General features: G+C 47.0%; 1 long non-coding RNA gene across 1 annotated transcript; it reads right to left on the reverse strand.

Moving 5' to 3' along the window:
• Positions 1-729: 729 nt before the first annotated feature.
• On the reverse strand, positions 730-4,336 carry LOC135050657 (uncharacterized). Its single transcript, XR_010241723.1, has 3 exons — positions 3,769-4,336; positions 1,360-1,894; positions 730-901 (listed from the first exon to the last, which is right to left on the reverse strand). It is a non-coding gene; the product is annotated as an uncharacterized LOC135050657 (long non-coding RNA).
• Positions 4,337-8,771: the final 4,435 nt, after the last annotated feature.

The raw sequence follows: 8,771 nt of genomic DNA on the forward strand, positions 1-8,771 counted from the left end.
GCAGCATTCGCACAGCAGTGAACACATCGCACGAATGCAAACAAACTCCCACCACGCACTACTGCAAACGACCATGCAACAATGCACAAAGTAGGTGTGTATTATATAGCATTGCATGGTAGCGATCCGTTCGCATGACTGCCAAACGCATCACTAGCAACACATACCCTCTCGTACATGTGCAATACCTTCGCAGGCTTACACATGTTTTCGTTAGCTTGCAAATATTCGCACAGTGCTTGTTTTTGTTTTGTTTTTTTGCTAAATATTTCATCCCATCCCTTTCTCATTTAAGAAACCAATTAGGCTAAGGATTTGTAATGTGATTGTCCAATTAAGTGTTTAAACTCTTCATAAAGAAGAGTTTGAACACCTAAGTGCACAATAACAATCATCAATTAAGGATTCCAATATTTATTTTGGAAATATTTGTAGCCCTATTTGCTCAATACCACAGATTAAATTTTTTAGAAATCCTTGATTTACATAATGTACATAACATAGTTTACCATGCTTGATGTTTTAATCTCTATTAAAATGGGGAGTGCTAAAGTACCAAACAATCAGCTCCTAACTGTCATGTCACAACCTTTTTTGTTAAAAGTGTCTGTTAGTAGTTGATTAACTAGTCATTTCTCACTCTTCATTTTAACCCTTTAAAAGTGATGCTACATCTCTACATATGTTACTTCCTTTTTAAACAACACAACACACCAATTTTGGGGTCAAACTATTTATTTTTTTGGAACATGGTATTTTTTATTTTATTTTTTTCAACAAAAAACATGTTATTTAAATTTCGTTTTTAACAAAACAATTCCATGCAGGAGGCCACGGCAGTGCAGCTCCATTTCCTCCAATATTTGTGGTATTCCCACATTGAGATCTCCAACTGCACCATCTGTAATGAATATAAACAATACAAAATTACATAAATACATTAGGCAATATACAAGCATAACACAAAGCACACTTTAACCGGTCACTAGGTACGTCAGGGATGTTAAACGTTTTGCCTTCCAGCTGTTGATGAACTATACATACCAGCATGGCCTGCAATGTAATCCAAAAATAGCCATGCTAAAACTGGTGCAGGCCATGCTGAGAGATGTGTACTTCAGCCACATCTAAAGTGGCCAGGGCTCACCATTTCGGGTGTAGGTCCAGCCTCAGCAGACTGCTTCTCTACATCTGCTGGTGAACTACATATCCAAGCATGTCCTGACTCAGTGATAGCATGCCTTAATACATAAGCTGAGACAGGGAATGTATGTGTTTCAGAACAGCATTTGCAGGGTCACAGTTTGAAAACACATGTACCTGTATCTAAATTTCAACTAGCTTACAGAAATTACTTACTCTCCCCCAACGGAAGAACAGCACGGAGGGGCCTCAGCTGCCCACTCTCCAGGTTCGCTTGTGATGGGGGAAGGGGGTTGAAAGGGGGTAGGAAGTTAGATGGGGGAAGGGGGTTGAAAGGGGATGGGAGGTTGGATGGGGGAAGGAGGTTGGATGGGGGAAAGGGCTTGAAAGGGGGATGGAGGTTAGATGGGTGAGGGGGTTTGAGAGGGATGGTCAGATTTAGAGGGTAAGGAGGGTTGAGAGGGGGGTTAGATTGAGAGGAGGAGGGGGGTTGAGAGGCGGGTTAGATTGAGAGGGGGAGGAGGAGGAAGAGATGGATGCAGATTGATGGGGTGGGTTGATGAGGGGGGTTGAGGGGGAGGAGAAGGAGGATGCAGATTGATGGGGGTGGGTTGTTGAGGGGGGAAGGACAATGCGGGTTGTTGAGAGGGGGAGGGGGGTTCAGAGGAGTATGAGGAGGTGTGATGGGGTCGGGTGGTGAGGGGGGAGGCTCCTTCAACTTCCTCCTGGGATTCTTGCCTTTGTGCTGTGCCTAAAATGAAAGAAATACACAAATATGGTTTTTGTTTTTTAAATTAAGAGCTTCGTATGTTGGTTTCAATTTTTCTTTTTGTTTTTCTTTTGCCTTAACATTTTTTGCCTATTCTAAATTGCACACACACAGGAATGTACTGTGCCACAGGAGTAAATGGGAGTTCTGCGGCGGTCCACTGTGCATTGACCTACCACCTGCCCTCTAGGTTTCCGGCTCCAGCTTGGGCACTTTCATTATACCTAACACATATGTTAAGTTACACTACGCAGGATTATTACCACCTGCGGCGGTCCACTGTGCATTGACCTACCACCTGCCCTCTAGGTTTCCGGCTCCAGCTTGGGCACTTTCATTATACCTAACACATATGTTAAGTTACACTACGCAGGATTATTACCATTGTAATGGGACGCATTGTGATTATCCTGCTTGCTGTAATTCCTGTATTTATTTATTTATGAAGGACCACACTCCATGCACTGTAAACTTGTCTGTTAAACAAAAGTGGTGTCTGTCTACAGCCTCTGTGGAGACTGCCCACACCCCTACACATGGGCCCCTATCACTGCATTCCCCAGTGTGTCCTGCAAGGCCTACCCCCACACAGTCTCTAAGCATACAGTATAGGTCTTATGTGTAATGATGTTTGCTAATATTTTTAATCATTTATGGGGTATATGCAATTGCGGTCAAATTCCCGAAATTGTCGAATTTCGGGAATTTTTCGCCAAAAAAAAAAAAATCGTCAATGCAATTCAGTGCTTTCCGTCAAAAAAACGGACTTTCAAAATTCGACTTTTTGAAATTCGACTTTTGTCAAATTCGACTTTTCTGCAATGATACAAGTGCTGCAATTCGACCAAAGTGTATTCAATTCAAGTTTGGAAATTCGACAACAGTGCTTTTAGACAGTAAATTCGTCATTTTCAATCCGCCACACTTTGGAGGGTGAAACCAATAAAAAAAATTTAAAACATGTTTTTTTTGGTGGTTTTTTTTTTTTGGTAATAGCATATCTATTTATATTAGAAGGGATTAGGTACTTGGTTTGTCTTTTTTGGAGGCACAAGTATTATTTATATATGTTTAAAAATATATATATATATATATATATATATTTTTTTATAGCTGGAACGGTAAAATCAAGGAAAAAAATGGCGTGGGGTCCGCCCTCCAAAGCATAACCAGCCTCGGGCTCTTCGAGCTGGTCCTGGTTCTAAAAATGCGGGGGGAAAATTGACAGGGGATCCCCGTATTTTTAAAACCAGCACCGGGCTCTGCGCCTGGTGCTGGCGCAAAAAATACGGGGGGGACAAAAAGAGTAGGGGTCCCCCGTATTTTTTACACCAGCATCAGGCTCCACTAGCTGGACAGATAATGCCACAGCCGGGGGTCACTTTTATACAGCGCCCTGCGGCCGTGGCATTAAATATCCAACTAGTCACCCCTGGCCGGGGAACCCTGGGGGAGTGGGGACCCCTTCAATCAAGGGGTCCCCCCCCCAGCCACCCAAGGGCCAGGGGTGAAGCCCGAGGCTGTCCCCCCCATCCAAGGGCTGCGGATGGGAGGCTGATAGCCTTGAGGAAAATGTCAGAATATTGTTTTTTCCAGTAGTACTACAAGTCCTAGCAAGCCTCCCCCGCAAGCTGGTACTTGGAGAACCACAAGTATCAGCATGCGGGAGAAAAACGGGCCCGCTGGTACCTGTAGTACTACTGGGGGAAAAATACCCAAATAAAAACAGGACACACACACCGTGACAAGTACAACTTTATTACATACTGCCGACACACACATACTTACCTATGTTGACACGTCGACTGCCACAGTCTCCGATGATCCGAGGGTACCTGTGAAAAAATTATACTCACCTTCACCTTCCAGCGTCCAGAGATAAATCCTGTTTGTGGCCCTGGTCTGGGTGTGCTGTAAGGAGTCATGAGCCAGGGGGTAAACGGCTATCCACGATCTGTTAAAATACAAGAGAATCATAATGTTAAAAATAAGCCAACATCACATACAGTAAAAAAAAAACTCTTTAATACATGATGCCAATACAACTCACCCAATAGCCACGTGTCTTGGCCTTCCATCCTTCTTAATCTTTGCCACTTTCCTGATTGCCTAATGACGTGGGCATCATGTGCGCTGCCGGGGTACTTGGCATTCAGGGACAGGATCTGGAGGGATGGGCCACAAACAACCATCACATTCAGAGAGTGGAACATTTTCCTGTTCCTATAGATTTCCTCATTATGTTTTGCTACCACAACTGGAACAACTGTCCCATCCACAACCCCAATAACATGTGGGAAGCGACTACCCCCTTCCTGGAATTGCCGCTTTACCACAGTTAGGGACCCAACATCCAATGGCATTGATATGAACCGCTTCACTCTTTTGAAAAAAGCAGCAATGACGTGCCTTAGCACTTTGCCCCCTGCAAAATCCCTACCAGTACCCCAACGACGTGCTGGTAGGAACCTGTGGCACAGAAATGTAACACAGCAAGGAATTGTGTCAATGCTGGTATTGATGTAGGATACCGAATTGATGTATCTAAATCATTCTCTATTATTGAGTTTTTGGGATGACATGAGGGGGCAGCCTGTAACAGCGCACAACCTCATCATCTGGCATACAAAAAAGGGTGACACGGGTACGGAAAATACTAGGCCTTGCACACCTCCGTTGCCTTCAAGGATGAGGGACAGGTTGGGGTTGGACGGGTGCGGAGGCTAGATATGTGGCCACCAGCATCTTGAAAAGGTTAAAAAATTGAATCAACACCACATCCAATGTGTTACAAAAAATTAAACATGTAAATAAGTACTTTAAAAAAAAACACTTACTTCCGTCTCATAATCCATATCTAAATGTAGTACACCAGGAGGCAAGAAATGTAATAAATTAGGGACGGAAAAAACAACAACAATTTGCTTAAACAACAAACACAAATAACACTACAAACACACTTAGCATGCAGATACTTACCAAGTTACCTTAAACATACATTAACACACAAATATACTTACATGGATACCAAAAATAAAATTAAAATAAAAAACACAACACCCCACCAGCCAAAACACCCCAAACATCATGCAGATACTTACCAGCAGATAGAAGAGAAACAAATAAAAATCCAAACAAAAAGGCCTCACTTGGCCAGAAAAATGAACACAAAATAAGCACCCTACAGAAGAACAATAAGTTAAACACAAAATAAGAAGCGGACTCACAGAATAGGACACACCAACACCCAAAACACACCAAACACATACTTACCAGCAGATAGAAGAGAAATGAAAAAAAAAAAAAAAAAAAAAGGCCTCACTTGGGCAGAAAAAAGAACTCAAAAAAAAAATGCACCCTAGAGAATAACAATAATAAAAATACAATATAAGAAGCAAACTCAGACAACACTCCACTCCACCCAAAACACACCTAACAACATGCAGATACTCACCAGCAGAGATATATATATATATATATATATATATATATATATATAGTTATTCTAATTAGAATAAAGGAAACCAGATTAAAATTATAATGAAGGACACCACCACAAATGATTAACAATACATTCTTTTTTAAACAATATTAAATATAAATGTGAATTAATTAATGTATGAAAAATTGCCAAAAAATATAAAAAAATGCAGAGCGTACGCAATACCATAACTAACAGCAGTGACGTGCGGTGAGGTCAGCAGCTGGGGAGGCACTGGCACCTGACACCTCCCCCCCCCCCCCCCCCCCCCTGGTAAAAAAGAGAAAAGAAAAGGTGTAGTCCCCCACACATCACTAAAACCAGCACCCGGCAGAACCAGCCAGGGGGGATAATGCCATAGCAGGGGAGACACTCAGTGTGGAGTCCCCCTGCCATAACATTAACCCCCCCCCCCCCAAGTCCAGGGCTGGAATTCCTCGGAACGTGGGTACACCAAAAAATTAAAAAGGGGTCCCCCCTCCCAAGCAACAACCAGCACTGGTCTGATAGCCCAGTGCTATGCCCCGCACCCCTGGTGGCAGTGGGTGTGGGGTTCATTGTATGTTAATATTGTTCTTTACAGGTGGCCTACAGGTCCCAGCAAGCCTGCCCCAGCATGCTGGCACTTGGAGAACCACAAGTGCCAGCATGCCCAGGCATAAAGGGCCCGCTGGCACCTGTAAAGAAAATATTAAAATAAAACACCACACTGTTTCAAACAAAAGTTTTATTAGACAGGGTCTTCACCTGGGGGCGGCGGCCTTAAAGATCTTTTGCATGGCCGCCGCCTTCCCAGGGCTTCCAGCGTCTTCGCCTGGCAGGCCTGCACCCACCGGGGCTTCCGCTGTCTTCGCCTGGCGGGCTGGCGGCCATAAGTGCTTTTGCGCGGCCGCCAACCCACCAGGGCTTCCGGCGTCTTCGCCTGGCGGGCTGGCGGCCATATAGCTCTTTTGCGCGGCCGCCAACCCACCAGGGCTTCCGGCGTCTTCGCCTGGCGGGCTGGCGGCCATATAGCTCTTTTGCGCAGCCGCCAACCCACCAGGGCTTCCGGCGTCTTCGCCTGGCGGGCTGGCTGCCATATAGCTCTTTTGCGCGGCCGCCAACCCACCAGGGCTTCCGACGTCTTCGCCTGGTGAGCTGGCTCCCACCAGGGCTTCCGGCGTCTTCGCCTGGCGGGCTGGCGGCCATATAGCTCTTTTGCACGGCCGCCAACCCACCAGGGCTTCCGGCATCTTCGCCTGGCGGGCTGGCGGCCATATAGCTCTTTTGCGCGGCCGCCAACCCACCAGGGCTTTCGGCGTCTTCGCCTGGTGAGCTGGCTCCCACCAGGGCTTCCGGCGTCTTCGCCTGGCGGGCTGGCGGCCATATAGCTCTTTTGCGCGGCCGCCAACCCACCAGGGCTTCCGGCGTCTTCGCCTGGCGGGCTGGCGGCCATATAGCTCTTTTGCGCGGCCGCCAACCCACCAGGGCTTCCGACGTCTTCGCCTGGCAGACTGGCGCCCACCAGGGCTTCCAGCGTCTTCACCTGGGGAGCAGTAGACTGTAAGCTGATGCCTCTCCCCAGGGCTTCTGTTCTGATGTGTTCACCTAGTGGGCGGTAGCCTTTAAGCTCTTTTGCATGGCCACCGCCCACCAGGACTTCATTTCTCTTCAGTCTTCAGGAACTCTTCCCTGCTCCTCCCCGGCCGACGAACTGACTGCAACGCCTCGTGCTGGCTTATATAAGCCAGCCTCGAGGGGGCGGGGCAATGACATGGCGAGCCATGATTGGCTCGCGGCGGCCATCTTGGATTTCAAAAATGGCTCTGCTACGCCATTTTTGAAACTGGAAAATGCTTTCCAACTTCAAAGTCATGGCTGACAGGGACTGGATCCATGATCCAGGCCTGCCGCCGCCCGCCACCGCTGATGCCCGCCACCGCCGCCGCCCAGGTCCTGCCGCCACCACCGCCGGCCAGGTCCCGCTGCCACCGCCGCTTAAGGCCCGTCGCCGCATAACTCCAGCCGCCGCTACAGTGACAGTCCCGCAGCCGCCTCCGCCCGCTACCTGCCCTCCATGCCGGGTCTCACACAGCACAGTGTGTCTGCTCATCAAACATGATGAGCAGGCACTAATACTTCACAATCTGTGTGTTGTGATTTTTTTTATAAATACATTAAAGTACCCTTTATTGTGTGGAACGGGGGAGAGGGGCGGGCGGGGGGGGGGGAGGGGTTTGGTTAGAGGGAGAACATTAACATAATATAACTTAATAGTGCTGTGAGTGCGGCACTATTAAGTTTATGAAAGACCTGGACATCAGTACTATAAGGAGTTGGAGAGTAAACTGTGACAGTGTGTGTGAGTGTAGTGTACTGTAGTAACTAAACACTTACATGCACTCACGGACACACACTGCAGCTGACACCGTCTCTCCCTCCCGCCTGTATACAGCACTGACAGTGACAGACGGATGCAGTCACTGTCAGTGTTGAAGCTGCTGCACACTGCCCAGCGCCCAATCACAGTAACAGGGGCGTGCTTTCATATGTCTGAAAGCACGTCCCTGCTGCTCTGAGGCACTTGTATAGGTGCCGCTTTTAGTGCATTTCTTAATGGACTTTTTCAGCACTATCCCTGGCCCCGCCCCCCGCCTGTCCCCTGCTTCCGGACTTTACAATGGTGAGCGAGAGGCACCGCTCTCGGTGCCGCAGACAATGTCAGAAATTAAGTTTAAACAGATATTCATGCTCCAAAATGATTAACATAGTATAAAGCAGATACTTATGACACAGAATATGTGTCATAAGTATCTTCTTTGTGTTATATTAATCATTAATGACAGGGGAGGCACTGCCTCCCCTGCCTCCCCTGACTGCACGTCCCTGACTAACAGCATCTAAACCGTGGAAGCAGGAGTCTGCTGCAAACATACACAAAGATAACTTACCTCTCACACCTCTCCTACACCAACTATTCTTCCGCTTCTTCACACCTCGCTCATGCTCGCTCTGGCTATCTCCTCTCCTTTCCTTCAAACACAGGCCGCATGGAGGCTGTTTAAATAGTGTATGCAATTAAAGTGCGTCTAACAATTGTTGATGCATCACCTATGCAATTTCCTGCAAAAAAAAATATATGCAGGTATAAAAACACAACACACATTCAGACGCACATGCCATCACCAACATGGCTTCTGATCCAGAGTGCAGCAGAATCGATGCAGAGATGGAGGAACTCCAGAAGCAGATGAAAGAGATTGCAGCCAGGAGAAGAAGGCAGCAACAGCAGCGTAGCCAACAAAGACCTGCCAGTGCAGAGGATGAAGGAGCAGGAGCCAGTAGTCAACCACCCCCATCTACTGGGCCACAAACAGAAGAAGAGGCTGGTGTGAGGGC

Source organism: Pseudophryne corroboree, chromosome 2, assembly GCF_028390025.1.
Source record: "Pseudophryne corroboree isolate aPseCor3 chromosome 2, aPseCor3.hap2, whole genome shotgun sequence".
NCBI lineage: Eukaryota > Metazoa > Chordata > Amphibia > Anura > Myobatrachidae > Pseudophryne > Pseudophryne corroboree.